Here is a 6,383-nt window from a genome sequence, read left to right on the forward strand (position 1 = left end):
TGTTTAGAGATGAGGTCTTGCTCTGTTGCCGAGGCTGGAGTGCAGTGGCATGATCATAGCTCACTGCAGCTTTAAACTCCTGGGCTCAAGTGATCTTTCTGCCTCCATCTCTTGAGTACCTGGGACTAGAGGCACACACCACCACACCCCATTTTTTTAAAAAAAAATTTTACAGATGGGGCCTAGCTATGTTGCCTAGGTTGCCCAGTCTTGAACACCTGGCCTCAAGTGATCCTCCCACCTCTGCCTCCTGAGTAGCTAGCATTACAGGCACAAGCTAGCATGCCCTGGCTTGTTCTGAGGATTTAAAACAGCAAACCTGGGAGGGCTGGAGGGGATGGGGAGTGAGAAGGAATGAATGTGGTTAATTCAGCAGTTCTCACCAGGGGATGGTTTTTGCCCCACAGAGGACATTTAATGATGTCTGGAGACATTTTTGGTTGTCATGACTTGGCAAAGGTAGATACTACTGGTTAGAGACCAGGGATGCTGCTAAATATTCTACTACATACAGGACAGCCCCTACGACAAAGAATTATCTGGCCCAAAATATCAGTAGTACCAAGGCTGAGAAACCCTGGGCTAATGTGACCAAAATTCCTTGATAAAGCTTTTCCTGGGTAATTAACTTTGCCTTTCTTTGTTCTTCTTACCCAACGCATACAGGTTATTAAAGGCATGCTCAGGAGAAATCATTCAAAATGTGATTACTCTAGCTCTGTGGCCCTAATTTGTTATTCATTTCTGTATGAGAAAAAAAATCCGAGTAGTGTTCTGATTTTATTGCCTTCGAGCTTGAAATACCAAACTCGAAGCATGCACTGATTACCTTCTTAATTAATAGACTGCAAAGGCAGGGCATCACTTTATTAGCTAGTGGAAAGGATGTACCATCTCCTGACAGCTCCATAGTCTTTGTTTCCAACTATTATGCCAACGGGGGAGGATTGGGATGATGGGGATTCAGATACTGCTCCCCAAACAGATTCTATTTCTCTTGTTAAAATAGTTCATCTCCATTTAGATGACACCTGCCTACCATGTCACTATTAAATAGAAACCATTTGCCCTCCGTCCCCTTTCTAGAGTCAGAATACTTGAGGTCAAGACCACAGTGCTCCATGCACTGAAGGAAAGAGGTTAGTGGTGGTAATTATGTATTCCACTGGCAAACAATAGTAAGGCCATTTCCGTGAGGTGTTTTGTGTGTTTTGGGAGGCAGTGGAGTAAAAATGTTTGAGAAGATGTGAAGTGGAGAAAATCTGTACAGAGGTAGAATGGCTTAAGGATCTGTGATGTGGTTCCTATTTCTTTATTTCTCCCTCATCATACCTCATGCCACCTCTTTTATGAAAACTGCCCCATTCCATAGCCCAGGGAATTGGGTTGGGACACCTGAATAAGAGAGCCAAGCCATTGCCTATTCAGTGGTTTCTCGAATCTTCAGATTCCCTCTTTCAGGAATTAGTACTAAGAGATGGAGACCGAGTGGGACAAGAGCTGAGCTGTAGGCAGAGCATCAGAGTAAACAGAGTGAACAACCCTTTCTGAGGGCTTCTCAAAGCTTCCCTGGTTCCTGTCCTTGCTGGGGCCTGCTTTTCAGCTTTCTGTGGATTCTATTAGACAGTCCTTTGCATTCCCCCTCCCTAAAATCTCCCTGTTGAAAGAGCTGGCTTAGTGGGTGCTGTTCCTTGCAACCAAAACTATCTATGTCTAAGACAAATGTATGCACGTTCCCATCAAGAGACAGGACTAACATGAGAAATGTAGCTTGTCTATCCAAGAAAGGTCACTCAGCAGTCATTTGCACATCATGCCTGGGAAGGCGAAGGAATGGTATTTTGTCCCAGAGACAAGCTCACACACAGTGAATTCCCCTTCTCAGAAATCCTATCATTCTAGATATACCATACTTCTGATACTTTCATGTACAGTCTTGCAACTTTTGTGTTATTGTATTGAGTTCTTATTTATCTCATGATGTTACCTAATTCTCATTTCTAACTGTGATATTTATCTCTCATATTGTTAATTAACTCACCAACCAGATTTGGGAAGAGTAGTTTGTACCCTCAGGGTCTATCCACTTTCCTACATGTCCTCAACCCACTCAGACTGGCTTCTGCTGCTACCACTCCTTTAAAACTGAGTTATGTTTCCATGTGAGTGTTTCTTAGCTGTTCAGGGGAGTCTTTTAGTCTTTTAGAGCCATGGTTCTTGACTAGAGGAGATTTTGCACAACCCCCCGAACAGTTATTTTGCAGCATCTAGAGACAGTTTAGATTATCATGAGGGGAGTGCTGCTGGCATCTGGTGGGTTGAGGCCAGGGATGCTGCATCCTACAATGAGTAGAACAGCTCCCCACAACAAAGAATTATTCAGCCCAAAATGTCAATGATGATGATGTTGAGAAACACTACTTCAGGGCAAAGATGGATCTTTGAGATAAATAGCACAATTCAAAATGGGCAAAGAATTTGAATAGACATTTCTCCAAAGAAGACATAGATGGCCAATAAGCACATGAAAAATGCTCAACATCATTAGCCATTAGGGAAACATAAATTAAAGCCACAACAATATACCACTTTATACCCACAAGAATGGCTATAATAATTTTTAAAACCTGCAAAATAACAAGTGTTGTCAAGGATGTGGAGAAATTGGAACCCTCATGCGTTGCTGGTGGGAATGTAAAGTGGTGCAGCTGCTTTGGAAAACAGTCTGGCAGTTTCTCAAAAAGTTAAAAATAGAGTTACCATTTGACCTAACAATTCCACTCATATGTATATACCCAAGAGAATTAAAAACATATGTCCACAAAAAAACTTGTACAAGAATGTCATAGCAGCATTATTCGCAATAAACAAAAAGTCAAAACAACCCAAATGTCCATCGACTAATGAATGGAGAAACAAATTGTGATATAGCCATACAAGGGAATATTATTTGGCCATAAAAAGGAATGAAGTAATGTTATGGATGAACCTTGAAAACATAAGCTAAATGAAAGACAGCAAACACAAAAGACCACATATTGTATGATTCTACTTATATGAAATGTCCAGACTAGGCAAATCCATATCACATAAAGTAGATCAGTGGTTGCCTGGAGCTAAGGGTGTTGGGGGGATGGGGAGCGATTGCTAATGGGTACAGGGTTTCTTTTGTGGGGTGATGAAAGTGTTCTAAAATTAAATTGGAATAAGGGTGCATAACCCCATGAATATACTAAAAACATTGAATTGTACACTGTAAATGTGAATTATATTTTTAAAAATGTGTTTTCGAATCGCCTGAGTGCCTACCACAAAGTAGGTGCTTGGTAAATGATGCACTAAACCTCAGGCATGAAAGATAAACACAAAAAAGATTTTCTTCCTGCCTGATTACTAGTGTTACTATATTAATACTTTATGTCCAAAGAGAAGCAGTTATGCCCGTAAGCAGCTTCCAAGTTAACCGACCTGCAGAATTAACCAATGCCCTCCATTTCCTTCCAGAGTCCTAAGAGCACTGTGAATGCTTCTGGCTGGTAGGTAAGCTACTTGAGAATGCCTGGGCACTTTTGCTCCCACCATTTGATTTGTACATTTTCCAAGAGTTAACTGAACTTTTCCCCCAAACCTGTTTGTGCCCATTGTACTTGTGATTATAATTATATAATTTAATTAAATATTATGTAAACCAATAAAATGATGTGAAAAATATTTTTTTTTTAAGGAAACCAAATTGTTTTGGAAAGGCAAGACACGGTTGGTTATGTGACTTAAAAATTGCTGTTGAATTAGGTGAGGGCAAGACAACTGTAAAAGCTAGGGGACAAAAGTGCAAAAAAGCTACAATTCTATACTCACCGTGTTTTGAAAATATCTTAAGTTTTCATTCAATTTAGAATAAACCAAAAATAGAAATAATGGGCAATGCATGTGTGTCCGCCTAATGACAAAAAGACAGCACAGAGCTCTAATCAGTGGCCCAATCAAAGGATTGGCAAATCAATACTTTAGATTTAAATAAAATGTTTAATGTATGTATTTATCTTTTTTTTTTTTTTTTGACACACAGTCTTGTTCTGTCACCCAGGCTAGAGTGCAGTGGTGTCATCCTAGCTCACAGCAACCTCAAACTCCTGGGCTCAAGCGATCCTCCTGCCTCAGACTCTTGAGTATCTGGGATTACAGGCATGTACCACCACACCCTGCTTACTTTTGTATTTTTAGTAGAGATAGGATCTCACTCTTGCTCGGGCTAGTCTCGAACTCCTGAGCTCAAGTGATTCTCCTGCCTTGGCCTCCCAGAGTGTTAGGATTAAAGGTGTGATCTATGGTGCCTGGCCTATTTATCATGTTTTAAATGAGTCTCCAGTATACCTATTTTATTTTTCAATTAACTGACCCCATTGTATAGGGTGGGAAGACTTCTACTGTGCTTCCTGGTGATTATAACTCTCTCTTACCTTGTATAATGGAGAAAGCCCTACAAAGTTTTTTCATTAATTCTCCATTTTTTGTCTTGAATTCTTTGTGTGATATTTAAGAAAGTCCTTCAATTGCCACCCTAAGGCAAGGTGTAGTAGCCACATGGAAAAGAATTTATGGAACAGATATGCGCATAGGTCTTACCCATCTCTCTTGGAGGCTGGCCGAACTCCTGTCCACCTCTGGGGAAGCTGAGGAAGAGTTGTAGAAGGTCGAGTCTGCTGTCTGTGGTATCTCTAAGTGGGTCCCACCTAGCCTTCAGATGTCACAAACCTATAGCAACCCTAGGAGTCTGGCAGGGTTTGAGGTGAAGAGCCTTATAAACAGTGATCACAACATCTGTGTTGTTGGTGTTAATGATAATGTCAATCAATTTAGAGACTGGAGTCAAGTTGAAGTTGGTCTACCCAAGCCACAACAACTGGATTGAAACCCATTCATTCTCCTGGAAGACCTACAGATGACCCTAGATGGACAAACTCAGGACTCTCTCTGGGCAAGGAAGATATAGAATAAACAGCAATTTAAATTCCTCTCACTCCTTCAACAAACATTTACTAAGCACATTGGAAGCCATACATCTAAGATGAATGTGATAGTTTCCGCTCTCAAAGAATATATAGAACAAGAATATATATATATATATGTATATATATATATATAGGGCAAACTCTTAAAGATTGATTTTCTTTCAGTAGATATGATGGTACTGTTAAAAATTCTAATCATGTTGGTCTTTAAAAAGAAATTATCATTTAAATTCTTCTGTGTTTTATTTATGACTTAAATCAGCGGAACTAAGAAAAACAGATTTGAAACAGTTATTATTTTTCTCATTGTTCTAGGCCATACTTCCCAATTTTAAAAATTTCTTTTCTCCTTCCGTGTGTGCATGTGTGTGTGTGTGTGAGAGAGAGAGAGAGAGAGGGAAAGAAAGAGAGAGTATTTATAGTTCATGGAAAGACAAAGACAACTTTAAAATGTTCTAATACCTGGGGAGACATTGAAAATAAAGAGTATATTTTCACACTTTGAGGCCTTATTGTGAGAATGGGGCAAAATTAATTTTGCCAGTTCCACCGTTTTCTTTACCCCATGGGTATTTGAGAGCTACAAGTCCTGAGAATAAAGGGCAAAAATAAGAGAGATCAGTAAGACTCCTTTTCTCCTCATAGTTCCCAGCACTGAGAAGACCAGGGAAACCCGAGGTCTCACCATGGACACTCACAAGTCTAGCCTCTCACTCTGCATCTGTTTGCATGGTAATTGGGCCATATCGGTGAGCGGGGGAGGAGTTAGGGAACGGGAGATCACCAACACTTGCCTCAGAGGACCACAGTGAGTGGGGTTGTACCAAGAGAGGTTAGTGCCCTGTAGAGAGCCAGATTTAGAGTGCTCCACCTGTCAATGTGCAGAGTGAGAACTGTCAGCAGAGCAGCCTATGGCAATGATTATACATTTGCTGATTGAGTTAAGAGGATGAATCAGCCTAACACATAGTTTCTGAAGGAGACAAAACTGTGTTGAGTGAGCTTGAAGGCTGTGCAAATACATGCCTGTTTCCGTAATATTAGGGTTGATGTATAGGAATTATAGAGAGATGAGAGGGAAGAAGGCCTACTGATGTTTTGGAACAAAAAGTTAAATTGTAAATATCTACATTCCCTTTAAGTGGCTTTAAAAAATGTTCATGCTTTGGGAGGCTGAGGTGGGAGAACTGCTTGAGGCCAGGAGTTTGAGATCAGCCTGGGCAACATAGCAAGACCCCATCTCTACAAAAAAATAAAAAATAAATTAGCCAGGTGTGGTTGTGTGCCCCTGTAGTCTCAGCTTGCTCTGGAGGATGAGGCAGGAGGATCTTTTGAGGCAAGAAATTTTAGGCTCCAGTGAGTTACGATAGC

This window comes from Propithecus coquereli, unplaced genomic scaffold (assembly GCF_000956105.1).
Source record: "Propithecus coquereli isolate 6110/MARCELLA unplaced genomic scaffold, Pcoq_1.0 Scaffold50, whole genome shotgun sequence".
Classification (NCBI taxonomy): Eukaryota; Metazoa; Chordata; class Mammalia; order Primates; family Indriidae; genus Propithecus; species Propithecus coquereli.